This window comes from Ictidomys tridecemlineatus, chromosome 5, assembly GCF_052094955.1.
Source record: "Ictidomys tridecemlineatus isolate mIctTri1 chromosome 5, mIctTri1.hap1, whole genome shotgun sequence".
Classification (NCBI taxonomy): domain Eukaryota; kingdom Metazoa; phylum Chordata; class Mammalia; order Rodentia; family Sciuridae; genus Ictidomys; species Ictidomys tridecemlineatus.
In genome coordinates this window covers 7,430,142-7,457,868 of record NC_135481.1, presented here as the reverse complement: position 1 = coordinate 7,457,868, position 27,727 = coordinate 7,430,142, and the positions used below count along the sequence as shown (strand labels likewise).

Sequence of the window (27,727 nt, the reverse complement as noted above, 5' to 3'; positions counted from 1 at the left end):
AGTCAGACATCATGCTAGGAAACATACATAGGGATGTTTATTTACATACATAGGGATTTTACTTTACCAGTTATGTAAAGTAAAACAGTTATGATCCCTGCTCCCACAGAGCTTAGGGTAGACTGGAAAAGACAGTCAAATGATTGCACTCCTAAGTGGAGAGTTAGAAACTAAATTAAGTATTCTGAACCAAGTGGGAAATGAGCCCACCAGTCTGCAAAAGAATCCTACCTAAATGGGGTGGTAGTGTGGGGGTGGCAGGTTCTCCTGAGAAGAGAGTGCTTGAACTGGGAATTAGAGACAGAGGAGTTAAGTGGGTGATGTGTGCTCCCTCCCCATCGTGGGAATGAACATGAGACTTTTCGTGATATTGACTTTTCATGATATTGAAATTTCAAGACATTGAAATTCAGCTGAGATGGCTGGAGGAGAGAGACTGAGGGATCTTGAGCAAGAAAGGAGAGCTGGGCCAGGGCCAGATCAGAAGTTGCTAAAGATTTGTTCTTTATCTTGCACAAGAACAAAGAGCAGTTGGTATTATCCTCTGTCTACAACCTTGAGGGCTCCCTAGGCCTGTCACTGTACCTGTTAGTGGTCACATGTAATACATTTTTGTTAAATTCAAAAAGTCTGAAGTGATCAAGAAGTTTGACAGCTGAAGGAGTGAAAGGTACATGTAGCAAATTGAGTGGGCTGCAGGTTGAGGGAAGATTGATCTTCTCCCTTTATCGGTGGGGCACCTGTTCCAGGGACAGCACTAAATCCTATATCTACTACATTTTTCCTATCTATACTTACCTATAATTAACTCACACTGAATTGTGCTTTGGGACCATTGTTCTGTAAAGTAGGGGTTACCTGAACACAACACTGTGGCACTTGGACAGTTAATCTGATAACCCAGATAGATACTAAGTGACTAATGATGTATACAGCATGGGTACAATGGATAGAGGGATGACTCACACCCAGGATGGGACGGGGTAGGACCCACTTCTGGTGATCTTTTGAGCTCAAAGCACAAATGTCAAGATGGTAACCAGAGCAATCACAGGTGGGGCTGCCCTTAAAAGAGAAATCTATCCCAACAGGAGAAAAGAGAAGCCTTTGGAATAATTTTCAGAATGTCCATGTAAAGCTACAAAGCTCTGAAGGCCCTGGGCCAGGAGACAGGTGGCCACACCAGCAAAGAACAGCAGGTGATGTGGGAACTGGCTCCACCCGTAGAGAGCAATACTGCTTCAGTAATCTCAGCTAGAGGAGGGCAGGGGAGCCCCGTGGGTAGGCAGTTGTTCCCAGTGTGGAATGAGGCTTTTAGGGACCTTAAGAGAAGGCTTTGTGTCTCACTGCTGACACTAAATAGAGTGGCTTCTAATTCCTTCCATGCTTCCTTATGTTGTCTTATAGTTCTTGCACTTATACATTAAGAACTATTTAGTCTGTGCAGCACACTATTTATTTTGCCTGATCCAAGATGCACTCTGGCAGTGTTATCTTTTCCAATCGTCAGACCTGCAGTGGGTTGCATTTCCTGCCACCCCACCCCCCATGATATATGTCCATCCAGAACCAATGAATATGATCTTATTTAGAAATAGTGTCTTTGCATAGTTAGTTGAAATGAGGTCCTCCTGGATCAGGATGGGTCCTAAACCCAATGACAAATGCCCTTATAAGAAACAGAAGAGAAGCCATGGAGAAGCCATGTGAAGACTGAGGCAGACATTGGATGTATGTGTCCAAAAATCAAGGAATGCCTGGCTTTACTGAAAAAGACAAGGAAGGATTCTCCCCCAGAGGATTTGGCAGACAAGAAGCTCAGCCCTGCGGACACCTGGATTTTGTACTTGTATTTCTCAGAACTGTGAGAGAACAAGATTCTGTTGTTTTAAGCAACTAGGTTTTTACTACCCAGTTTGTGACACAGTGTACTTTGTCACACCATCCATAGGAAACTCATGGAGGAGCTAAAGGGGCACATTAAGGAGCTCTCTCCAGCCCTTAGCAGTTCCTCTGTTTTCCACATGTGAGCACTAAGAAAAAAATTCCTCAATACATATCCCAGATACTGATTTGAGGGAGAAGGGTGATATTCCCTTAGGTTGCAGAAGGATCAACAGTGACATGTGATAGTATCCGGAAGACCCAAAGGCTGCACATCAAAATCCCTGTGTGTCTTGAGCCTGGCAACTTTACTGCGTGTCAGGGTGGGACCTTTAATTTTGTCCATCTCAAGGTCACGTCAACCTTGATATTACTAGCTAAGGCATGCTAATCAAATTCACAAGCAAGAAAAATCAGGCTGAAAACTTTATCATCTCTATGTATGTGAGAAAGAGAGCAAACTTCTGGCATACAAAACCCTCGTGTTCTCTACCAAGGGCCCAGGGTCAGGCACCTGCAAGCTCATTGGCTAGTTATGTGGAATCAAAAGCAAAGAGGCAGGACCTTGAGGGGACTCCAGGCTATAGAAAAGCCCAGTGGACATCTTTCCTCCCCACTACCACAGCAAAGAATTTGTCTCCAACCACGACCAAGTTCAGGCCTGATAGTCTGAGACATTCACAGGAATGTGTAATTTTCTAGCTTTTCTTCTTTATATCCTGGGGCCACATGCCCTGCTTCCACCCACATAGCTTTCTCTAAACAGAGTGTTAAATAACTATTACTGGGTTACAATTATGTTTTGAACTTGCCTCCCTAATAGCACAAGGCAGGTCACCTTGAGTAAGGTATTGAGTTCTTCCAGTTCCACATTTACAATGTTTATTCCCAGAAGAACTAATACCACTCATATCAGTTTCCTGTGGCTGCTATAAAAATTACCAAGAATTCAATGGCTTAAAACAACAGAAATTTATTCTCTCAGAGTTCTGGGGGCCAGAAGTCCAAAATCAAGGTATCAGTACAGTTGGGCTCCCTCTGAAGGCTCTGGGAAGAATCTGTTCCTTCTTCCATCTTCTGGTGTCTCTGGATATTCCTTGGCTTGTGGCTGCATCACTCTACTCTCTGTCTCCATTGTCATATTGGCATATCTTCTTCTGTGTGGATCAAATCATTCTCTACCTCTTTCCTATAAGGACACTTGTCATGATATTTATGGCCCATCTGATAATCTAGGATTATTTCCTCAATATCCTTAGTTTAACAAATGGCCAAAACGTATATGAAAAAATATTCACTATCTCTAGCAATCAGGGAAATGCAAATCAAAACTACACTAAGGCTGGGTGCAGTGGTGCACGCCTGTAATCCCAGCGGCTTGGCAGGCTGAGGCAGGACAATTGGAAGTTCAAAGCTAGCCTCCGCAACTCAGTGAGGCCTTAAACAACTCAGCAAGATCCTGTCTCTAAATAAAATATAAAAAGGGCTGGGAATATGGCAATGATCAGTCAGAATGGCAATGATCAAGAATACAACAACAGCAGCTGAGTGCAGTGGCACACTCCTGAAATCCCAGTGGCTTGGGAGGCTGAGGCAGGAGGATTGCCGAGTTCAAACCCAGCCTCAGCAAAAGCGAGGAGCTAAGCAACTCAGTGATACCCTGTCTCTAAATAAAGTATAAAATAGGGCTGGGGATGTGCCTCAGTGGTTGAGGGCCCATGAATTCAATCCTCTGTCCCTCCTCAAAAAACAAACAAACAACAATAAATGCTGGTGAGGATGCAGGGAAAAGGGTACACTCATACATTGTTGTTGGGACTGCAGAGTAATAGAACCACTTTGGAAAGCAGTGTGGAGATTCCTCAAAAATTTAGGATTGGAAATACCATAGAACCCAGCAATCCCACTTCTTGGTATTTATTCAAAAAAACTAAAATCAGCTACCTCAATATTTATAGCAGCTCAATGCACAATAGCCAACATATGGAATCAACCCAGATGCCTGTCGACAGATGCATGGGTCAAGAAAATGTGGTATATATACACAATGGAGTTTTACTCATCCATAAAGAAGAATGAAATAATGGCATTTTCCTGTAAATGGATGGACATGGAGAACACCATGCTAAGTGAAATCAGGGGTTAAAAGTTTTCTCTTGTATGTGGAAGCTAAAGAAAAATGAGGGAAAGAAGGCAGTGGGAGAGAGGACTGGATATATAAAGATATAGGGAAGGTCAGTGGAGTAGAAGAAGAGTGAGAGGGAGGGAGGGGAGGAGGAAGAGAAAGGGAAAGAAATACAGAGTGAATTTAACAGAATCATGTTATATACATAGATAAATGTACCAAAGGATATATCTGTTTTATGTATATGTAGAGAGTACCAGTCAAAAATAAATAAAGGGGTGAAAGGAAGATCAGTAGAGGGAAGAGGGAGGAAAAGGCAGCATGAATGGGGATTGAAACCAAATTCTTTGTATGCATAATTATGTCAAAAGGAACCCAATACTATGTATAATTATAATGCTCTAATAAAAAATTCCTTACTTTAATCACATGGACAAAGACTCTTTTTCCAAATAAGGTAACATTCATAGAGTCCAGGTACTTGACCTGGATAACTTTTGGATGGGGCGAGGTCCATCTTTTGGCTGACCATATCACTGTTTGTGGAAATTGAAGACAGGAGCCTTATCTGTTTTGATATACATCCTCAGTGTCTCACACATGAGTGAGAATAAATAGATAAATTAAGGAAATATTTCCCCCAAATTCTAAGGTATCTTACCATCGCTGTGCACTACTAACTTTCCTCTAAAAGACAATCTAGAACTTTTATACCATAGATCCCTCAAGTACATGGATGGTTTCCTGGGTGTACAGGTTCAGTGTGAACTACCTCTGACGATGACTCTCTTCTGGCCAACCTGTCATATCAACTGTACTCTCACTGAGCATCACCTTAAAATTTGGTATCCAATAACCTCACATGGTGATCTTTTGCCACACCTGTTCAAATGCTAGCCCGACTAGTGCTCCACCTTCCCAGGAATCCTTTATGACATTTTTTTGACCCCTTCTCATGATCTTGCTTCATCTGAGGTCTTCTTGCACTGCCTGTGTGTATCATGGCTACTTGAGACCTGGCAAACTCTTCCTGAATGGAATTTTCTTTCTTAAATTATACTCAATGTATACACTGAGTATACATTGTATACTCAATGTATACTCAATTTTGGTAAAAAAAAAATCATTGCCTGATACACGAAAGGGAAACTAGTGACTGATAAAGCAGCCCAGAGTCTATACCCAAACAAGACCATCTGTTATTCTGAGACAGCACAAAATCACCCATTTTCTTGAAGGGCCCAAGGGAAGAGAGCATTTTGGACCAACTAACTTAGAAAATTCAATCATCTCCTGGAGGGTCATCCACCTCCTAGAGGTGTCTAGCATTCAGTGAGAAGAGGAAATTCTCTTATGTACCTGGTAACTGGTGAGACAGGAAATGAGAGATGTGGGTTTTTTTTAATGTTTTTAGTTGTAGATGAACACAATATTTTAATTTTAATTAATTAATTAATTAGTTAATTTATGTGGTGCTGAGGATCAAACTCAGTACCTCACATGTTCTAAGTAAGCACTCTACCACTGAGCCAAAACCCCAGTCTGAGATGTGGTTTTCTTTCTTTTTTTTTAAAAAAAATATTTATTTAGTTGTAGATGAATACCCAGTATCTATTTATTTTTATGTGGTGCTGAGGATTGAGCCCATATGTGAGGCAAGCACTTTACCACTGAGCCCCAGCCCCAGCCCCAAGATGTGGTTTTCTATTGAGAAGTAAGACATTGATTTTCTAATAAATGGGGTTGTATAAAACTAAAAATCTTCTTTGTAGCAAAGGAAACAATCAAGAACATGAAGAGAGAGCCTACACTTGCACCTCAGATAGAGCACTAATTTTCAGTATATATAAAGAACTCAAAAAACTTACACACACACACACACACACAAAATAAATGGCACAAGAACTGACACTTCACAGTAGAAAAAATACAAAGGTCAACAAATATAAGAAAAAGTGTTCAACATTTCTAGCAATTAGAGAAATGCAAATTAAAACTGCACTGAGATTCCATAAACTCCAGTCAGAATGGCAATTATCAAGAACACAAGTAACATTAAATGTTGGCAAGGACGTGGGGAAAAAGGCACACTCATATATGGTTGGTGGGACTGCAAATTGGTGCAACCACTCTGGAAAGCAAAATGGAGACCCCTCAGAAAACTTGGAATGGAACCACCATTTGACCCAGTTAACCCACTCCTTGGCACATGCCCAAAGGACTTAAAGTCAGCACAATTCACAATAGCCAAGCTATAGAACCAATCCAGGTGCCTTTCAACAGATGAATGGATAAAGAAAATGTGGTAATATACATAATGGAATATTACTCAGCCATAAAGAGGAATTAAATTATAGCATTTGCCAGTAAATGGATGGAACTGGAGGCTATCATGCTAAGTGAAAATAGCCAGTCCCCTCAAACCAAAGGCCAAATGTTCTCTGACATGAGGATGCTAACTCACAATAAGCAGGAGTAGGTAAAACAGAAGTTCACTAGAGGGCTGGGGTTGTGGCTCAGAGGTAGAGTGCTTGCCTAGCATGTGTGAGACACTGGGTTCAATCCTCAGCACCACATAAAATAAAAAAATTAAATATTGTGTCCACCTATAACTCAAAAATAAGCATTAAAAAAAAAACGTTCACTGGATTAGACAAAGGGGAATGAAGGGAAGGCAGGGGGGATGGGAATAGGAAAGACAGTAGAATGAATCAGACATAACTTTCCTAAGTTCATATATGACTACATGACCAGTATAATTCCACATCACATACAACCTCAAAATGGGAAGTTATACTCCACATATGTTTCATATGTCAAAATACATTCTATTGTCATGTATAACTAAAAAGAACAAATAAAACTTTTTTAAAAAGATATTGATTTTCAGGAAGGAAATTGGCTCAAAGAGCTATCTTCTCCTCACTGACAGGTCTTGGAAAGGAATCTACATAGGCAGAATATAGTCCCAGTTTCAACGTGCATGTGAATAGAAGAATAGAACCCTAGAAAATGAAAAGACTTGGATCAGGCTCCCTATACAGCTCAGCCTTAGACTCCTAACCCACTATGAGGCCATGGGCTGTGGTGTGATTCATTTTAGTCACTCTCAATTCTTAGAAGAGTGGAAGGCACATAGGAAATCTTTGATAGGTGTCAGACCCATAACTGGAGCAATAAAGTGTAGGGGGATTGCTTGATTCAAGAGCCTCCAGTTAGTCCTTCCACTTGGTTGTCACAGACTCTGATGTCTGAAGTCTCATCTCAAGCCTAAGCCATGACCTTCATTTCAATCTCTCAGACATACCATGCCACTTCAGACTCACTCACTCGTCTCCCTTGAAATACTTTATTTGCTTGGCTTTCAGGAGACAACACGGTCTGGGTTTTCTCTCTTCTCACTGGATGCTCCGTCCCAGTTTGCTTCACTGGGTCTTCCTCTCCCTTTTGGGCTCTCAATGTTGACATCCTTCATGCCTCATCCCTCTGACCTCTCTTCTTCATCTACCCCTTCTCCAGGGTTGAGGGGAGCTCATGAAGTCTCATGGCTTGAAATGTCACCCATATTGGCTATCTCTGCAACTTCTATCTCGAGCCCCCATCTTCTCCCTTGAACTCTGGGCATCTCCTGCTGCCTACTTGACATCTGCAATTAGATCTCTGATAGGCTGTAAAATGGGACATAATGGAAACAGAATTCTTCATTTCTCCCACTTAAAATGTTCTCCCCCTCCATCTCCACCTCAGCAACTGGAAATTCCATCCTTCCAGTTGTTCAGACCAAAGACCCTGAAGTCAATCTTGACTCCTCTCTTTCTTTTCCACTCCACATACAATCCATCAGCAAATTCCACTGGTTCCACCTTCAAAATAGATCCAGAAACCAACCACTTGCCCCCTCTTCCGCTGATAGCACATATTCCAAGCCACTTTTTACCTGGGTTACTGAATCTCCTCTCTCCTATTTCCTCCTGATCCTCTGCAGTCTGTGTGTACATAGCAGCCATGTGACCTTCATGCCAAACGCAATCATGCCACTCCACTGCCCCACACTACAGATGTGTCCCAGTACACTGTAGGAAATCCAAATCCTTGCTATGGTCTATGGAGTTCGATAAGCTCCCTCTCCAGTTTTATTTCCTATCCCTTTAATTTTGGCATTCTCATTACATAGGCCTTCTGGCTATCCTCAGCAAGTTATTAAGTTGAATATATATTATAAAATACAATATAAAGAGGTAATCAGAGATATCAAAACATAAAGAGTGGGGGGTATAAAGCTTGTGTTTAATGGATACGGAATTTCAGTTTTGAAAGATGAAAAAAGAGTTCTGGGCATGGCAATGGTTGCAAGACCGTGTTGATGTACTTAATACCACTTCAAAGAACTAAAAGGGCAAATTTTAGGTTGTGTGCATTTTACCACAATTGAAAATAATTTAAGGGGCTGGGGATGTGGCTCAAGTGGTAGCGCGCTCGCCTGGCATGTGTGCGGCCCGGGTTCGATCCTCAGCACTACATACAAACAAAGATGTTGTGTCTGCCAAGAACTAAAAAATAAATATTAAAAAAATTAATAATTTAAGAACCATTCATTTAGGTATATATGTAAAATAAATTTGAAAGGACAGGCACAAAAATGGATCATAATTATCTATAGGCGGTAGGATTATAAGCAATCTTGTCTTATTACCAAAAAGGGTTTCTAATTTATCTACTCCTTATGTGTAATTTTTATACATTATATAATAAAAATACATAATAAGCCATGCATAAAACTGATACCTAGTGTGGCAATAGTGTTTGACTACAAACAAAATCTAGCAGCAAACCATATGTGTCACCAGCTATGGGCCTGAACCTTCCCATGGAGTGTGGTCACTTTCAATGGCCTCATCTCTAGAGCAAGTGGAGAGGCCTTGAATCTAAATACAGGAGGGTTCAGGTTTTCAATGCAGACTTGGTCAAAAATCTGGAAGCACTGTGTTAGACACAGACCAATCATGCCACAGATGAACAAGCTGTTGCAAAATTTTGACTCTCTCTCCGATGTGTCATTTGATAATGTGGCATCTTTTGACACAGACCAAGTTACAAAGCAGCCTACGGTGTATAATTAAGGGTTTCAGATAGACTAAGGTTTTCTCCTGCCAAATGCCATTCATCTATGCTTGACTCTTCCAACAAATATAACTGAAGTACAATTTGTAAAGCCAGCTCACTGTGTGAATTATTTTTTTCCTGCTGTTTTAAGGCATGGCATGGTTTAGAAGAGTAGAGAAATTATTCTGGGATACCTAAACCTCAAAGCCCAATCCCATCAGTGGGCAGGAGAAGATGCCAGGGCCCGGAAAAGTTAAGCCACTTGTCTGAAGTTACACTCCTAGTTTGTGGAAGAGATAAGACTAGACTCCAGAAATTCTGATGCCTTAGTCTGGTGCTCCTTTTCAAAATTTGGAATAAGGCAGACCCTAGAGACATTGCAGATTCAGTTCCAGACCAACAAAGGGAGTAGCACAATAAAGACAGGCACATGAATTTTTTGGTTTCCTAAAAACTTATGTAAAAGTTATGTTTACACTGTAGTATTATTCTGTAGTCTATTACAAGTGTAATAGTTTTACTTTTTTTTAAAAAATAAAACAATGTGTAAACCTTAATTTAAAATATTTTATAGCTAAAAAATGCTAATAATCACCTGAGCTATAAGAAAATGGTGCCAGTAGACAAAAAGCCCTACATTATCTGTGAGGCTCAATAAAGTAAAGTGCAATAAAACATTTTTGGGAAAGATGCAACCAGTAATAGTCAGAATATGATTGCAAGTTGACATGGCTTTATTTTTTCTCAACCTTCGTCTAGGAACTGGCTCCACTGGTTCTCTCTTCTATCCCCTGATAACAACTTTGACAGCCTCCATAGCTTTCGGGTTACTCACAATTTCAAGAACCACCTCATTTAAGGCTAATTTTCATATGTTAAAAAAAAATCTCACCAGGCATAGTGGCACACGACTGTAATCCTAGCGGCTCTGGAGGCTGAGGCAGGAGGATCAAGAGTTCAAAGCCAGCCTCAGCAACTCAGAGAGGCCCTAAGTAAATCAGTGAGACCCTGTCTCTAAATAAAATACAAAAAAGGGCAGGAGATGTGGCTCAGTGGTTGAGCATCCCTGGATTCACACCCCAGTACCAAAAAAATTTTAAAATCTCATCTAGTTTAAATCAAATCATCTTCAATCTCACATCCAAACTCCTCCTGCATCCTGGGACTGAGCCACAGCCTGAGGCTTGAAGGGGACCAAGTCTGCTCACTCTGTCCTTTTCCCCTTCCTCCACTGTTTCTGGCTTTCCAGGGTCAGCAGTGAGCCTGGGTAGGGATGGGGACTGAGTAAAGGAGAGTCTTCACTTTGCTTGTTTGTAGATCTCCCCAGCTAAGAACATCCTCCGGATTGCAGATGTCCAAATGCTGAAAGGTCCAGAGGATACAGCTATGGGTTCTCAAGAGGCCTGTGGGCATCTCTGGAGGGTCTGAGTCAGGAACACCACAAATGAGGGTGTCCCTCATGAAACCTTCTCCCATGGTCAGGAGGAAAGAGCCTTCTCCCTGTACCTATTGGGAGAAGTAGAGACAGATCTTGGAAGTCTCCTCCACGTTCTCCCAGGAAATCGACTCTCCCTGAATGTCTAGACTTTCATTCACATAAGGCTACTGGTGGACAGTGGGGGCAATGAGCTCAACCCTCGTTTTACAAGTCTGGAGGGATTCTGCCCAGCTGTTCCTCTATAGAAGGTGGGGATACTCGTCTCTTAACATCTTCACAAGATACTCCCTTCAAGATGCTGCCACAGGAACACTGAACCCTGGCTTTGGGGGAGTCGTACCTCTTTAGGGGAAGCCCTAAAACAATACCAGGAGGAAGCAACTACAGGGAAGACCCTAGGGGAGGATGGAATCTTTCCAGGGGCTGCTGGGGAAAGGAAGGATGCTTTGAAAGACAAACCCCTCACCCTATGGAAGGTCAAGGAGCCCAAGGAAAAGACTGAAGGCCTCTACTTCCAGGGACCAACCAGATTCCAAGGGTCTGCATGAGAAAAAATTCTGGCTCTGCCCCTCACCTACTGTGTGGCACTGACTGAGCCCTTTCTTCTCTAGGGGCCTCAATTTCCCCAGCTGAAAAATACTCCTATGATGCCTTTTTGTCACTTTTGGATGTCTAGCAATGGAAAGCCCCTTCTATTTGGAGGGATCCTAAAATAAAGTGATAGACAAACTCCCCTTTGCCCCACTGTGGAAGCCTCATGGGGAAGGGACATGTAGTCTTCCCCCTGGCTCTGCCATGTAGCTGCATTGGGTCACCAGGTCAGCATGTGCCCTGAGCTCACCCAAGGAAGGCCTGTGAATCCTTAACAAGAATGCAGAAGTCTAGCTGTGGTGGAATGAGAACTGGAGGGACCTGGGAGCAAGTGGTGCCTGGAAGCAGTCATCCCAGACTGGTGAGTAGTGCCCCATGCCCAGGGCTCACTAGCTGTGCCTGGCCACCCTGCTTATTTTCTGACTGGCTCTCCAACATCTTATGATTCTGCAGAAATGCCACGTTCTTCTATTATAAATATGCTGGTGTGGCTCACAACCCCTACTTCAGTCCATTTCTTCCTTGACTCCCTCTAATCTAGTGGCCAAAAAGCAAAATACTTGAATTACGAAACTCATTAGCATGAAGAAGTGATCATGTGATAATGTTCTGTCTAATGAATCAAGGAATAAGTTTCTAAATATGAAGGAAAGGCCTGGAGAGGAAACGACTTTAACACTTCATTTTCATCCTTCCTCTTTCTTCCTAACTGGTATACTGATGAAAAGCCTGGAGGTGAAGCAGCCATCCATGACTATGAGGAATAACAAAAAAGCTAAAGAATATCAGCCTCTGATGACATCCTTAAGCAGCAGAACCAGCCAAGGACTGCTGTCTCCAGAATTATTACACAATGAAACAAGTTCCCTATTAAAGCCACAACTTCTCAGATTTTTTTCTATTTATTTCTATTGCTCTCAGATAACATATTCCTTCCTGACATACTTTCCAATAAACTTGATAAAAGTTGAGAATGGTATATAACATTTGTAAAATACTTTGTAGTTTATTTACTGTTGTACACTGCTTAAACCCATCAGGGTTTCTGTTGTTTACCACCAGAGACTGACTGGTACCACAAGCTTTCCAGGTCTCCTCCAGCTCTGATATTCTGTCCTTATAAGAGGGACATATGTTCCTCTGACTATGCAAACTCACATCACTCACAGTTTTTATAACACAACAAAAAAGAAGAGCAATCATCTTCATCTTGCTCTCAGTGTCACCTGAGATGGTCCATCACTGATCCTGGTCCCCTACCTCCTCCTGCCTCTGTTCTCATTCATTCCCTAAGGCTAAGGGCCAACCCCTAACCTAGTACTCTTACAGACCTACCTACTTGACAACATGACTGACTTACAATTTTCAGAGGCAGATTCCTGCTAACCATGCACAATCTGAGTTAAGTGTGGTATCGAGGATTGAACCCAGGGGAGATCAACCACTGAGCCACATCCCAGCCCTTTTTAAAAATATTTTATTTAGAGACAGGGTATTGCTGGATTGCTTAGGGCCTTGATAAGTGAGTATGACACATTTAAAAAGCATTTTGTAGTTTGGAAACTTAAACCTTTTTTGTACTTTGTCACTGACCCTCACAGCAATCCTAGATAAAGAGGGCAAGTATAAGATCCCTGATGCTCACAGAAACGATGCGCCATGGGTTGTAAAGACAATAAGAGCTCTGTGGGACCTCAGAAACGGTGCAGAGGGAAATGTGTGTTGCACTGGGAATCAGAAAGCACAGGTTCTAAGTTCTGGTCCCATCACTACTAGTATCTTGACCTCAGGCAAATCGGGTACCTCTCTAGGTCTCATTCCCTCATCTGTACGATGAAGATGCTAGATAGATTAGTTAGCTTGGGCTGCCATATCAAAACATCATAAACTGGGTGGAATAAACAATAGAAATTTATTTTCTCACACTTCTGGAAGCTGGAAGCCCAAGTAACAGCAAGGTTGAGTTCTGGTGAGGGCTATCTTCCTGGCTTGCAGATGGCCACCTTCTCCATGTCTTCACTTAGAGGAGGTAGAAACACAAGAATCATTCTTCCTCTTCTTATAAGGCCACAGTACTATATGATTAGGTCCCCACCCTATGAGCTCATTTGACCTTACTTACCTCCTAAAGAGCCTGTGCCCAGGAATAGTCATATTTGGGGATAGGGCTTGAACACATGTATTGTAGAAGGACCCATTTCAGGCCACAGCACTGGACATGATCTTTGGAGTTCTTTCCACCTGTTAGCTCAAGTCTAGAACATTGAAGGTGTTCCCAATCATTTGTGAAATGAGTAATGAATGCTTCCTTGCCTCTTTGATTCAAGAAACTACCCAAGGGGCTACTGGGGTTGTGATTCAGTGGTAGAGCTCTTGCCTAGTATGTGTAAGGCACTGGGTTCGATCCTCAGTACCACATAAAAATAAATAAATAAAATAAAAGTATTCTGTCTTTCTACAACTAAAACTCTAAAGAAAAGAAAAAAAGAAATTACCCAAGACTATTTCTAGACTCTTGGATAGGGAACATTTTGAAGGGCTTCTATGTATATTTTTCCTTCCCAAAGGCAATGAACAGTTCAGAGGTTCTTTGGTCAAAACAGGTCTCTCCCAAGGTTGGAGCTTTAAAGTTTTTCAGGAAGCATGTATTTATCTGTCACCCTCAGTCTTTGGGTGTGGCATGCAATTTCTGCAAGCACATTTCGAAAGAACATAATGGTGGCTGTCAATTGGAGTTAGGTTTTAAATCACAAGGCTATAGCTAAATTTTGTAACAGCCATGAAGATTACTGAGCAATTGTGGCTTTTCACCAAAGCACAAAATACCTTGTCACTCTGACTTCACCCTTGAAGCAGCTGAAGGTGCTGTCTTAGAGTGTGGCTATGTGGCCAGGAGCAAACTCCATGGGGAGAGCTGGCACACCTCAGGTGAAACATAATTCTTCCAATCGTAACCAACTATGATCTCTCTAGAAATGTTATTTTTGGTTTAAATACACTTATTGTCAAAATACCTAAAAGTATTTTGAGCATTTAAATACATGCCAAAAATACCCAAGAATGATTCTAATAGTCTCTGCATGTGCAGTTGCATCCAACCCCTGACCCGCTGAGACCTTTAGGAGCAAGATAGTCTGAACTTGTATAACTACTTTGTTTACATCTTGTTATTTGTGCCATAATCTGTAACTGCTTCGAAACATGAAACTTTCCTTTTTTTTTTTTTTTTTTTTGAGAGAGAGAGAGAGAGAGAGGGGGGGGGGAGGGAGAGGGAGAGGGAGGGAGGGAGGAGAGAGAAAGAGTGTTTCAATATTTATTTTTCAGTTTTTGGCGGACACAACATCTTTGTTGGTATGTGGTGCTGAGGATCGAACCCGGGCCGCATGCATGCCAGGTGAGCGTGCTACCGCTTGAGCCACATCCACAGCCCAAACTTTCCTTATTAGTAATTTCAAACTCAAATTTACCTTTAATTTTATTATAATATTCATCTTCATTTGACCCAAACTGTTCGAATTCTATATTTTACAAACTGGGAAGATGTTGAGTTTTCTGTACTGATCCTTTTGGGCAGTGGTTCTCAACTGGGGGACAAATTTTGCACCCAAGGGACATTAGGCAAATTCTGGAGACATTTTTGGTTGTCACAGTGGGGAGGGGATTAGTGATAGTACTACTGGCATCTAGTGGAGAAGGGCCAGGGATGCTGTTAAGTACCCTACAGTGCTCAGAACAGCTCACAACAGTTATCTCAAGATGCAAAGACCATGGTCCATAATGGCTTCCAGGGTGATAGAGAGAAAATTGTTTCATTAGCTGTTTAAGAAATTGTGACACTTCATGACCTCAGGGACATGGCAGATACTGATGTAAATGTAGGTTTTGCAAGGTTTTTCTTTGTTTTTTCCTTTCTTCCTCCTTCTCTCTGCCCACCCCCTTTCCTTCCAAGGTGGCCTGTTCTTTAATTTCCACCGAACTTCAGGGCTTTCTTCCCCTGGTACTGGGTAAAAAGAAAGCAGGACCAGAATGCAGAGGCTCAGCAGCAGGCCTGTGATATGGTCTGAAGGGTTTATATATTTACAGCTCTACCTCTGAGGGTAGAGGATGAGGATGGGGAAAACGAAAACAACAACAACACACAAACACACACAACTCCAAATCTTAAGTAAATCAATAAATAAAAATTCTAACTGCTTTCACTTGGTGGGAGTTCAAGCTACTTTAAAAAAGCATTCAGGGCTGGAGTTGTGGGTCAGGGCTAGAGCACTTGCCCAGCACGTGTGAGGCCCAGGGTTCAATCCTCAGCACCACATATAAATAAATAAAATAAAGGTATTGTACCTACCCACAACTAGAAAAAAATGTTAAAAAAAGCACATTCAATTAATTCCCTATATTCCCATTATTTTAATTATTTCTAGATATTCTTTCTCATTCCAAAAGGGTTCACTGTTCCAATGATGTTGACTCAATTTTTCTCATAGAAAACTTAAATGGGCTCTGGAATGCAACTGACCAAGTCAGGTTTCAATTTAGGAGGAAAAAAAAGAATGGGGGAGGACCAAAGAAACTATTATACTTTGGCAGATAAAAGATGCGGATGCGAGGTAAATTCCTACTATGTGTAAACTAGAGCGCTAAATGCCAAGGAAGGGTATTTTTTGTTGTCCTTGTTTTGTTTTTTGTTTTTTTAAGGCATTCATCACAACTGCTGTCCTTCCGTGATCTGCAATATGCGGGGGGGGGGGGGGGGGGGGAGGGGCAGGATACCGGGCACTCTGTGCTCCCTTCCTCCCCATAGGCGCATCCCTTAGACCCTCCCTCCTCTGGCTGTGAAGCAGGGGCAGAGAAGTAGGCGGTGAAGACCCTGCAGTGGGGACAGCACTGACTCAGAAGTCTCAGAAGTGGCAGAGCCTGGGAGAGGACAGGGATTAAACTAGAAGGGAGCTAGGTCCAGGGAGTTAGTGTTTTATTCCAAGATACAAGGGCATCTAAAGTTATCTAAATAGAAAGTCAGGTTGATCAGGGGTGATGTTTTGTGAGCACTTACTCTTTATTTGGAACACTTCATTTAATCGTTCTCCTGAGAATGCCATGATGTGGCTCCTCTTCTCCCTTTTTTTACCGATAAGCATAAAGGAGCCAGCCGTGGGGGCAGGGATGGGAGGTGTTAAATGTCTTATTTAAAGTAACGGAGTTAGTAAGTGCTAGGGCCAGGATTCAGATCATGGGCAGAACCTATGCTTTTAACATGTCACCAGATGGCCTCTCTCTCTGGATAGAACAGGCAGGATGAGAGAGCAAAGGGGAGACCAGAGAGACAGAGGCACGGCCAGGAAGGAGCTGCCAACAGAGAGCATTTCAAGGAGTAGAAGAAGTCGATGGGGTCAGATGCTGCTGAGCCATCAGGAACGAAATCTGAGAAACGGCCATTGGATTTGTGATTAGGCAATCACCGGTGACCTTTACGAGTTGTGTTTCAGTAGAGGGGCAGGGACAGGGGTTCCTTGTAGGGCATCAAGCAAGGAGTAATAGCAGACAGAGCTCTGGGTAAAAACTGGCAGTGTAAAGGCTGGGAGAGACAGAGAGAAATTGCCAAGACTTTCTTTTGAGATTCTGTCCTTAAACACTGGAACCTTTTCATTATTTGAGGTATTGCAATATGTTTCACCCTCTTTTGTTTTGATGGACAAACAGAACAAATTTTAGCAATTGTGGTAAAGGAGAATTAGGAAGTATCATAGAAGTTTTGTTGTTGTGTGGTGGTGTTTTTTTAATGCTGCATCATTCAAGTAAAATGCAAAGATTTAACTATTTTGAGGGAAACTGTTGCAGGGAAGGTTAATAGACCTTACACATTGCATGGGCTGGACAGAGCAGCAGTTTTATCGCTAAGGCAGGGTGGTGTGAGGGGATCCAGGATGTGATAACTTGCTTTGGACTTGTTTTGTGCCAAGCATCTCAGGCAATATGGTTTGATACTGAATCTGGGAAATTAGTTGCCTGAACCCAGTTTGGACTTCTAAAACCTGGGCTGCAAAACATAAAAATTCTCATAAAAAGTATTTGTTTTAATGAGAGTTGGGAACTGGGGTTATCAGCCTCTGCCTAGCTACTGGGCAGTTCCTATTACAAATCAAAAGCAGTTTTAGGGAAGCTGTGTTTTGAAGGGGAATTCTACTTATGAAAGATAATTCAGACCACAGACAGCAGCAATTAGAGCCACCAGGAGGAAGAGGTGGTGGCAGCAGTAGCTACTCAGAGGCCGAAATATAGTTTCACCAGGACTTCTTCCCAGGATCATTAACTCTCTTCAGCATCCAAGTCTGGTCCATTCTAAAGTGTTTCAAAGTTGAATTAGTTCTTAAAATTTTGCTCAGCCCAAATGAACTCCTGAGAACTATAGATGTATGAAGGATATATGGATAAGAGTCTGGGACTTCTTGGGCTGAAAGACCCTCAGATTACAATGCTCTTGGGATATGCTTCCTGCCAAAACATCTCAGACATACCAAGTAAGTACTTTGGTAGTGAACTTCCACACCCTGGCTTAAACAGGCATTTATAATGCTTAAAAAACGGCAGCAGGCTACTGTAGATAGTGCAGTGATCAACCTGCCTGGGTGCAAAGCTGGTGTGTGTGACCAGAGATTCCTTCTTTTTATTTCTAGTGACTCAGGCCACTGGAAAAGTTGGTGGTTGGCAAAGAAGTCCAGTTGTCTTCTTTGGAAGTCTTCAAAAACCTTATGCACCTCCAGCAGAGGGAAACCCATACAGGTCTCTTCTCTATCATAGGCCTTCTCCCCACAAGCTTCTGCTACCTCGTCACACCTCCAATTTTCAGGTGACTTTCTTTCTGTCTTCACAGGACCTGACTCTACCTGGGAGGTTCCTCTCTCCCCAACACTGGCCCTAAGGAAGACAAATCTTCCCTGATTCTTTTCCACTTTCCCCAAACAACACATAAAGTCTTTGCATCTTAGAGGTTTCATTGCTCACTAGAGGGTACAGTAAGGCTAAAACAACAAAAAAAAAAAAAAAAAAAAAAAAAAAAAACCAAGAAGCATGAGAAACTGCAAAGATTCAAGGATGCAAAAGTGGCTTGTCAGTTCTTTTACAACAGAACCAAAGTCAGGGAGTGAACAAAACAGAAAAACAAAAAACAAAAAAAAAAACTGTCTTCCAGAGTATTCACTCTATGGGGGAGATGGGCCATAAGCCTAAGAATGATTTAAAGCAGTATGCTAGGAGGTGCTATGAATACAAGACAGCGAGAAGGGCTAGGAATGCCTGTGGGGAGGTAGATTTAAAGGAGTGGTTAGACTTAAAGCCATGCCTAGAAGAAGTGAGATATCTTTCATGCAAATATCTTCAGGAAGAGAATTCCAGAGGAGGGGTACACTAATACTAAAACCCTGAGGTGGGGGACCAGCAAGAAGGCAAGTGTGGCTGGGGCAGAACAGGATGGAGGCCAGAGAACTATGAGGCAGAGAACAGTTCCTTCTTGCAATCAGAGCAGTAAAAGGGAAAGAACCTGGAGTCTGAGCTATGCTGACCTGGCCTTGAACCCCAGTTCTGTTCCTGTATCATCTATCCTGTACTCCACATCTCCTACTCTATAAACAGTTGAACACAAAACGTCACTGCAAAGGGATATGGAATGTGAAACTGCTTATCACAAGACACAGCCATGCAAGGTTCCCACTCATCAGTCACCAGTTCCCTCCTTCTTTCCTGGTTACAGGACTCTCCAACCCCACTTAGCTCCAACTCTGGCTGAATGGATGTCGTCTAGAAGAAGGCCATTCAAGGTCCTCCAAGAGGTCCCAGCTGTGTTACCAAGTACAAGAAAACAAACCACCAAACAACATTCATCTATGTATGTAGTATAGTATTGTTGGCAAACATTTTAATTTCCACATTCAAAAACCTGAAGGAATTTAGACTACACTATTAATAGTTGTCATTGTTGAAGGTGAAGATTACCAAAGATTTGGGACACTGACCTTCAACCATTTCTGAAGTTTGAACATTCTACAAGCACGTGTTGCACTGGCAAAAAGAAATCACAACACGAGTGTTGACGCAAGGGAACATGTCTCTTGGACCTGCCTAGTATCAGCACTATGTAGTCCCTATCCCATCCCACACCCAAGGGAGCCTGGTATGGTCTGACTTCAGGAACTCTTAGAGCTTCTTTATGGAGAGACTGAACACAGAAGGAACCAAAGGGAGCTCTAGGGTTCTCAGGTGAGACCTGGACCACAAAAGATCTTGGGATGTATGAAACTGAGATGGACCTTGGCTGGTGTCTATGAATTCCAACTGGTTCCATTTGAATAGGGGTGGAAAGTGAAGCACTTTCTAAATTAAATCAAACACCCTTGTTACAGCTGCCACCAAGGAGAGAAATAGAGACTGATGAAAATCCAAGTATTTCAAAGTACAAAGCCGATTATGAACATCTTTTGTGACTCAAGATTGCTGATGTTGAAAAAAAATTCACTTTAAAGAATACTAAATTAAGGGATACTAAGAGAAAAACTATATTTCACAACTAAGTGAAGCCTGCAAGGTCATCCAAGGAAAGACAAATATCCCTGTTGCCAGTGTCTTACTCAATAGTGTATTACAATGTGCATTATAACCAGTCACAGCAAGACATGTGAGTTACATCACTTGGAAAACTTTTAGTCCTCTCCCCCTCTCCAAAATATACATTCCTGGTGAGGGGAATAAAAAACAATGTCTAAGCATCTTTAATTGCCCATATGGCTTTTCCCAGTTTAAATATATGTTGCAAAAGAAAATGTAGTTCAGAAACATTTTTACATTCCCTGAATTGGCCTTTGCACCAAAAAAAAAAAAAAAGTGCTCAACTCTGCATTAAATGAAATTCTGCTTGAATGGAAGATGATTGACTAGTATACCTCTCGTTTTGCAATTATAAGATTCCCGATTGGAGAAGACAGTGACACTTCCCATAGGAAAGTCAATTCCCCCTCCCTCCCCAAAATTAAGCAATACCTCTCTTCTCTGCTTCTTCCCAGGTACCATCAGGACTCATCTTGAGTTTATCTTATCACAGACTGGAAATTCCCAGGGCAGAAAAATTCCAGTTCAGCATTTCCATAAGCACTCTTCCCAAACTGAGTGTTTTCCGTGAAACAAGATCACTATACAAATTGCTTTACTGACAACAGAACACAGAGCTGTATGATGAAAAAGGTAAAATATTGGTGCTCTAAAACCAGTCATATTGCCCAAGGAAGAAAATGAACTTATACAATTTACAAGAGGCAACCTTATATTTCCTGTTTAATATTATTCATCATTGGTCATTAAAAGTTGTAATGTCCATAGAATATACTTTTTAGATAATTCCTTATATTCACCTATACCTTGCTAACTACTCTCTCAATTTATATGACCTGATTACAAAAGCTAGTAGCTCCATTGAGAGAAAGTTCCACTGATGCAACTATAGTATTTTTTAAATAAATTTTTTTTTGTAGTTGTAGATACACAGAATGCCTTTGTTTTTTTATTTTTATTTTTTATGTGATGCTGAGGATCAAACCCAGTGCCTCATGCATGCTAGGCAAGCACTCTGCCACTGAGTTACAGCCCCAGCCTAACTACAGTAATTTTTAAGTCCATGAGAACTGCTAGGAATGTGTAACAAAATCCAGTACCTGCATTATAATAATGCACTTGCAAAAAAAGATTAAATAATCGTCCATGAGTAAATATACAAATTCCAAGAACTTTAAATGAATAATTGCTATAGTCACAGACTATATGATCTGTGATTATGGTCCATGGTACATGGCTAGTATGGATTCTTTCCCATTAAGGCACTCATACCAAAGTGTGATAGGCAGTGTTGTGAAGACCAGCAGTTAGATGAGAAGAGAGTGTGTGTGGGGGGGGCAGTGAGAAGGGTAAGAGTGGGATGAGATAATGAAAAATGATTCATTCTACTGGATTCATATACACTTAATAGGTTAATATTGGGAGTGGAACAACTTTTTGAACATAGCTGCTTGTGTGGGAAAGTTCAACAGAAGCATGTCTTAGACCCCAATTCTTAAAATAGGCTCAGGGCCACTGCAAAAAGTTTCACACAGACCCTTTCTGAAACAATGGTTTCTCTTTTTGGAAAACCACAAAGTGTGTGAAATCTATGAAGTGGAAAGTCAGATCTGGGCTAATGGTCTTGTGAATAAGTTTGATCTTAATGAAAAGGTAGAGGAACAGCAGCATTGGGGTTAAAGCTACCCTCTCTTCATTAATCAGATATTGTTGAGTTTGCATCCTTACCCTGTGCTGGACTGTATGACCTTGGACAAGTCTGTTAACCTTTCTAAGTCTTAGCTTCAACTTCAACATGGAAATAACAGGTTTGGGAAGGGGCCGCCAGGAGATCATGCACAAATGGATTTCAGCTCAGTATCTGGTGCATATGAGCATCCTTTTCATGATCAGATGTGGCACTACAGTCCAGCTGTCATATCCCAATATCTTGTGATAACCATTTTCATCTTATGCCACTAGCTCTTACTGTTCTTTTCACCACATTATTTGTGGGGGAGGAAAAGGGGTAAGCAGTTACATTCATCCCACTTGTCCCACTATTGCTCAAAACAAGATGAAAAGCCAGGGAAATAGGTAATGTACACTGAAAAGAAATTTAGTCCTTAGGACATGATGCTGTAGGAATATGGAAAATAGACAAATCATATAATTTCAATCTATAACATAAGGCATCAAATCATTGGTAGGTTTTATTCTAAAAGAAACAAAAGCCAAGCATCATGAAAGAGGATAGAAGGCACACATATGGGCCTATGACTATCTCAATATTGGTGACTATGAAACAGGGATTGGGGGGATATAGTATGGGGGGACTCTTATGGGGTCTGACTTCCAACAGGTGGCTAGTTTTAGTCATCTTCAGATGCAAAGCCTTAATGAGTTTGAGTATTCAAGTCGTGGGGATTCTGTTCAAGGCCTCCTCTTAGCTATCAAGCAAGATAATTTCCTGGGTTAAAACCTCATTGGCAAGTTAGTAAGCAGGGAACTGTCTGCTGTAGCTTACACCTGTCCCCTGAAAGGAATTCTGGCCTGATGGTGAAAACCCACCATTCTTTCCAAACAACCATCCGGCCGCTGGGGCGCCTCGCGACAAACGGGGGAAGCCCACTAGGAAGTGGTCACGATCAACCAAGCCACAAATCCCTAGGGTGTGGGATTTCCACCTCTATACCACGTCTAAAATCTGAAAATAGACACCCGCTTGCCATACTGCAATGGGATTCCCCCAGCAGCAACTCCCCCCCCCCCAGTTACATGTTTTATTAATAAATGCAAGATGGCACACGGAGGCAAAGAATGGGAGGTAAGGCATCTGCAGCTGGACCCGAACCAGGGCAGTTTGCAAAAATAAATAAGAAGCATGTGACAAGAAGCAGGTCCCCAAGCTGGAACTGAAGACCTGGGCTGCCCCACGCACCTTCGCCTGGCTTTCCCCACCAGGGGGATGAAGGTCAGCGGCAAGATCCCAGTCCTCCCGGGCACGCACCCTGCAAACCTTGACCGGTCCCTACCCCTTCCCCAGCCCCAGGACCCAGGCAGTGAGGCAGGGGAAGCCCCGGCCTCAGCCGGCTGCGAGGACACATACCTGCTGCCCGGGCTCGGGATTCGCTCGGCTCTGCAGCGGCCCGGGCCCCGGCTCTCGCTCCCTGGGCTCCCCTCTCAGCCCCCCCCGCCCCCTCGCGGCCCCGAGGCTCCCTCCGCCCCTCCGCCCACCGCGCTCAGGGGCGCGCGCGCGGCCTCGCGCCGGTGGCTCTCCCGGACCCGCGCCTGCGCCCTCGCCGCTCGCCGGTCGCGCGCGCGCCCCGGAGGCTGCGGAGCGGCGGCGCGGCTGTCTAGGAAACCGTGGCCTCGGCGGGCCCGGGCTGGCTGCGGGATCCCCGCAGGGGGCGGGGGCCGGGTCTCAGCCACCACGGGGGCCGAACACAGCGCGCGGGCTTCGTGGCCTGGGTGAGGCGGTCGCGGGGCAGGGCCGGGCGCCCGCGTGTGTGCGTGTGGACAGAGGAGAGGGTCACGAAGGGGAGGTCTGAAGGTGGAGGCGCGCGGGGCGGAGAAGCAACAAGTGCCGAGGCCGAGGGGGCGCTCGGGGAAGCTGGGGGCCCAGCCGGGGCTTTCGTACAGCCGAGACTAGAGACTGGGAACCTCCTGTCGCTTTGGTGCAGCGCTTTGCGGCTTCCACAGCTCATTCCCAGTTGTGCGGTTTTATCCGCGCCCTGTGAAGAAGCGAACGGTATGCAGTGTCCTCTGAGTTTGAAGGCCACAGAGAGGACAGCACCTCTTTGTGGTTGTGGTCGTAGCAGAATGAGAGGGAGACCCCTGACTCTCAGTCTACTGTCTGGGAGAAAAACAACTGTCAGTATTCTCATATGATGGTCTCAACTCAGGACCTCTGTAAGGCAACATTTCTCGCTCCATCTTCATTATCCTTAAGGCTTTGAAGACATTTCCCCCTCTCATTCCCACCCCCCGCGGTGAAATTCAACTATCACAGATGCAATGTGCACCTCTGCATATACTGTATGTATATCAGTGCTTTATATACACTGAGCAGGTATCCTGCCCGGATTGAGAATGCTCGTTCTAGAGCCATGATCACTAGTTAACTGGTTGGGTAAGTGGAGTCACTGAGCAATCTGGATGCAAGACAAATAGTCTCTGTAGATTAAAAAAAGAAAAGTCCTCACGCATAAATGTACAACTCTTTCTAATGTCTGCAGGTGCTGCTGTGAGCACAGTTATTTAAGCAGCTTCTGGGTTTATTGTAGCTTTTATTATTTGTAGTCTTTGTCAATTCAATAGCCATTTTTCTTATGGAGACCTGGCCTTTTACGTTAAAATACTTGAACAGATTGGAAACACTCATTTCTAGGACATAAAGTTCTAGATGGCCTTTGTTCTCATAGCTCTTATAAAGATTTTATTTAGTTAGGCCCATTTGGCCTCCCAGGAATGCCCTTTATCTTTCTTGCTTCCTTTTCCCATCTCAGCTGTTCTAGTGAGATGATGGAAACTAGAAGACTTCCAAAACCCACGTCAGATTTGCCCCAGGAGCTTGCATCAAAATTTTCTTAGTTATAGGAATATCTAGATAGGGAGTGAGTATCTAATTTTGGCAAACTTGGAGTATCAAATTCCTCTTCAGTTCTCCTTCACCTGTCAGCATTTCTTACCCAACTGGAGTAAATTGTGGAATTTCAGGGGCAGGGGAACTTTGAAGGAGATACCAGTAGAAGCTGCCTCATTTGGTAAGGATTTTCCTTCACATGTTGAGAGGGAAGAAATATGGATTGGAAAGGGAAAAATGGGAGTGGGTTAAGAATACTTAATGGAGGATTCAATGGATGGGAGATATAGTTTTCTGGCAGGTGGTGGCAACATTTCAACTGCACTTGATCTTGAAAGAGCTTTGGCATAGCTCACCCAAGTTATTACCCACTCCATGTTTTCCCCACTTAGTAGAATTCTACTTAAGATTTGAATGCCTTTGATTTGAAAAGCATTCAGTTACAATGCTAATTAATTAAAGTAGAACAAGTATTTTGAAACCTGTAGAGAGAAATTGGAAGACCACTTCAGCTTAACTGGAATCTTTGTATTCTAATACAATTTAAAAAAATTCAAATGAACATTTTTTTCCCTACAATGACTATCTATAAAGACCTAGAGAGATCTGCATAAAAATTACATGCTAACGTATTTTACCCATGTCTTTTAAGTATGCTGTTTCTATCTCTGTTTCTCTCTGGTAATCTAAGTTCATGGAAATTGTAGGTGCAACCATTTTATGTTGTAGTGTGAAGTCAAAAATCCCCAAACATTTATAATTTGTCAGCTCTATGTTTCCCCCTGGTGGTGTGCTACTTCCATAGCACCTATCCAAAGTAAAATCTTCCTCTATTTTGATAAATTCTTCAGGATGTTGAAAACCTAAATCAGAAGTGTAGAAGAGATGCCATTTGCTTTTCTCCATACTTGGCCTTCTTTGTTTTCAAATATCCTAGGATCTAACATCTGGAGAAGGATTAGCCCTTGAGGTTGATCCGTCTAGAGGAACTATGAAGATCTACAGCTGGTTCCCCTTTTGCTTAGGGCACTATTTTTAAACTCACCTAGTTTTTAAGAATCAATGGGGAACACTTGTTTACAAATGATTCTGGAACATCACCTCAAACCTAAAGCTATAAATAGTATAGGTGCTGCTTCAGTAGACTTCAGGTGACTAATGAAAGGAATTTTGTTGGTTGAGCTAACCAACCAGGGTTTAGGAGCTATAGAGCAGGAATGGAAGAAATGGTTTAAGCTTTGTATGTCACTTTCTTGCCAGATAGACCTGTTCCTAAGGTGGCTGTAATTGGCATGATCTCCTATACCAAGATAAGGTAAGCTAGATTTTCCTTTTGTCAAAAATACTGACTTTTCAGAAATGCCAAGATCACATAAGTATAAAATTTATGTGTGTGTGCAGCTGCAGGGTTATGGGAGGGCAGATTGGAGATTATGTTGATCCTGTGAATGTCTGAAAAAGATTGATGTCAGAATTAAATTTTTTATTCTCTTGAAGTGGCTACTTGAAAAAATAGAACAAATGAATCTGATGCCACATGAGTTTTTAAAGTTTGAATAATACCCAAAGTCAAATTGTTAATGTTTATGCAAATGTTAATATTTTGAAAGCTCTTCTAAATGTTGTTTTAGAAAGCTTCAATTATTCAGAATGCTGAGGGAGAAAGCCAATTTGAGTCAATGGAAAGCTTGCCGTGCAGAATATATGTAACTGTTATTTATTTTGAAATTTAAGTATGCACAGTTAACCAGAAGGGTTTTTAATTAAAATCCTTAATTAAAGTTTTTTAAGATAACTTAAATAAATGAAATTGACCTGTAATTAGCAACATCCTTGTATAAACAGTATATGTGGATACAACACAATTCAGTGCACTCAGTAGGCATTCAATAAACATTGTGAAGAGGTTTTCTTACAACTAGGTTAAATATGCTAACACAGCATTCTCATCTTTTTTTAAAATCTTTATTTTGTTTGTTTGTTTATTTATTTATTTATTTATTTATTTTTTATGTGGTGCTGAGGATTGAACCCAGTACCTCACACATGTGAGGCAAGTGCTCTACTACTGAGCCACAACCCCAGCCCCATCAGCATGCTCATCTTAAAAACAATACCATATGGATAGATTTCACCTTGATAACTGGTATACCAACCTTGGGACACTTAAAAGCAGTCACCTTGGACAAAGGTGGTAATTCTTATTACGTGTAGATTAAAACTATAATAAGACCACTATCTGCATTTTATTGCCAGTAATTTTTATATATCAATAATTCTCTATGATGTTGGTGACAAAATACATCTCCTTGAAAAATCTCATGTGGGGTCTAGGTTCTAAACAATTTAGACGATTCTGTTAAATTTTAATAATATATATAAGTTTCAAATTATCACATTTTGCTTGTGTAAGGCCCATTTTGCTTGTCCCCAGCCCCTTGCAAATAATTTATCAGATTGTAATGATTTATCCTTTAATAAACATTATATTTCATAAGGAAATTAATGTAGAGAACTACCTCTGATACAGTTGACTTTCACTAAACATAGATTCAAATACTGAATATGTTTCCAAGTAAATTCGTAAAAGTGTAAGGTAATTCAGTACTTCAGGCATAGTTCATGTAACAATCCCTTTGGTCCTACATAGCCTACATAGCCGTGATAGTAAGAGTAAAGGAACAATTTGGTTATTTCAGTGTTGTCATCCTGTGTGACCACTTAAGTTTTTATTTCTATGTCAAATACAAGAGTTAGAAAAATGCAAACTGAGGTGTAATATTTTTGGTTATCAAGTGCAAATTTTATTTCATATGTGAAATTATTTTTTAAATTACCAAACCAAAGTATCTTTAACTTTGAAATTTATTCTTTTTTAATTGTTCATATTTGCTTTAAAACTGACTAAAAAAAAATAAAATAAAATAAAACTGACTGAGTCTCAAGAAAATAGGAGATGTAATATTTCTTACTACTGGAAAAGACCAATATGTAGGCATAAGTTTTTTTCCTTTTTTCAAAAACAATAAATTATACATTTGGAACTACAGTGTTTTATCTCAGATTGTCATGTAAGTGGAGCTAAATAAAAGAATTTTCAAGGGACTAGGGCTGTGGCTTAGAGGTAGCTCACTTGCCTGGCATGTGTGAGGCACTGGGTTTGATTCTCAGCACCACATATAAATACATAAATAAAATAAAGGTCTATGAACAACTTTTTCCCCTGGCTACTGTTATTTCATGATCATTAAAGGAAATAGTCTCATCATATCAAAGAGGGGATATTAAAAAAAGATATTAAAAAGGATCTGGATGTCAAATATTCTGAGTATACCACACTAGGCCCAAAGCATCACCAAATGAATGCTATTTAATTTTTAAGGGCGTTTTATTATGTGTTTAACATAGTGTTTTATTATGTGTTTGG

The 27,727-nt window shown here is 41.8% G+C and overlaps 2 protein-coding genes across 23 annotated transcripts in view; one reads left to right on the top strand and one right to left on the bottom strand.

The window, feature by feature from the left end:
- The window catches only part of Tmem266 (transmembrane protein 266), a 109,229-nt gene extending 86,094 nt beyond the window's left edge, over positions 1-23,135 (bottom strand). For 2 of the 5 annotated variants that reach the window (XM_040274645.2, XM_005316840.5), the window contains exon 1: positions 22,825-22,962. The gene's annotated coding sequence lies outside the window, so the exon portion shown is untranslated. Of the gene's footprint in view, positions 1-22,824 lie in introns of all 5 variants that reach the window. The other 3 variants (XM_078049177.1, XM_078049176.1, XM_040274646.2) reach the window with 3 other exon arrangements.
- Nrg4 (neuregulin 4) overlaps positions 22,669-27,727 on the top strand; it is a 193,779-nt gene continuing 188,720 nt past the window's right edge. For 8 of the 18 annotated variants that reach the window (XM_078049202.1, XM_078049201.1, XM_078049199.1 and 5 more), the window contains exons 1-2: positions 23,047-23,186; positions 25,565-25,615. The gene's annotated coding sequence lies outside the window, so the exon portion shown is untranslated. Of the gene's footprint in view, positions 22,690-23,045; positions 23,187-23,268; positions 23,467-25,560; positions 25,616-27,727 lie in introns of those variants that run through there. The other 10 variants (XM_078049198.1, XM_078049189.1, XM_078049186.1 and 7 more) reach the window with 6 other exon arrangements.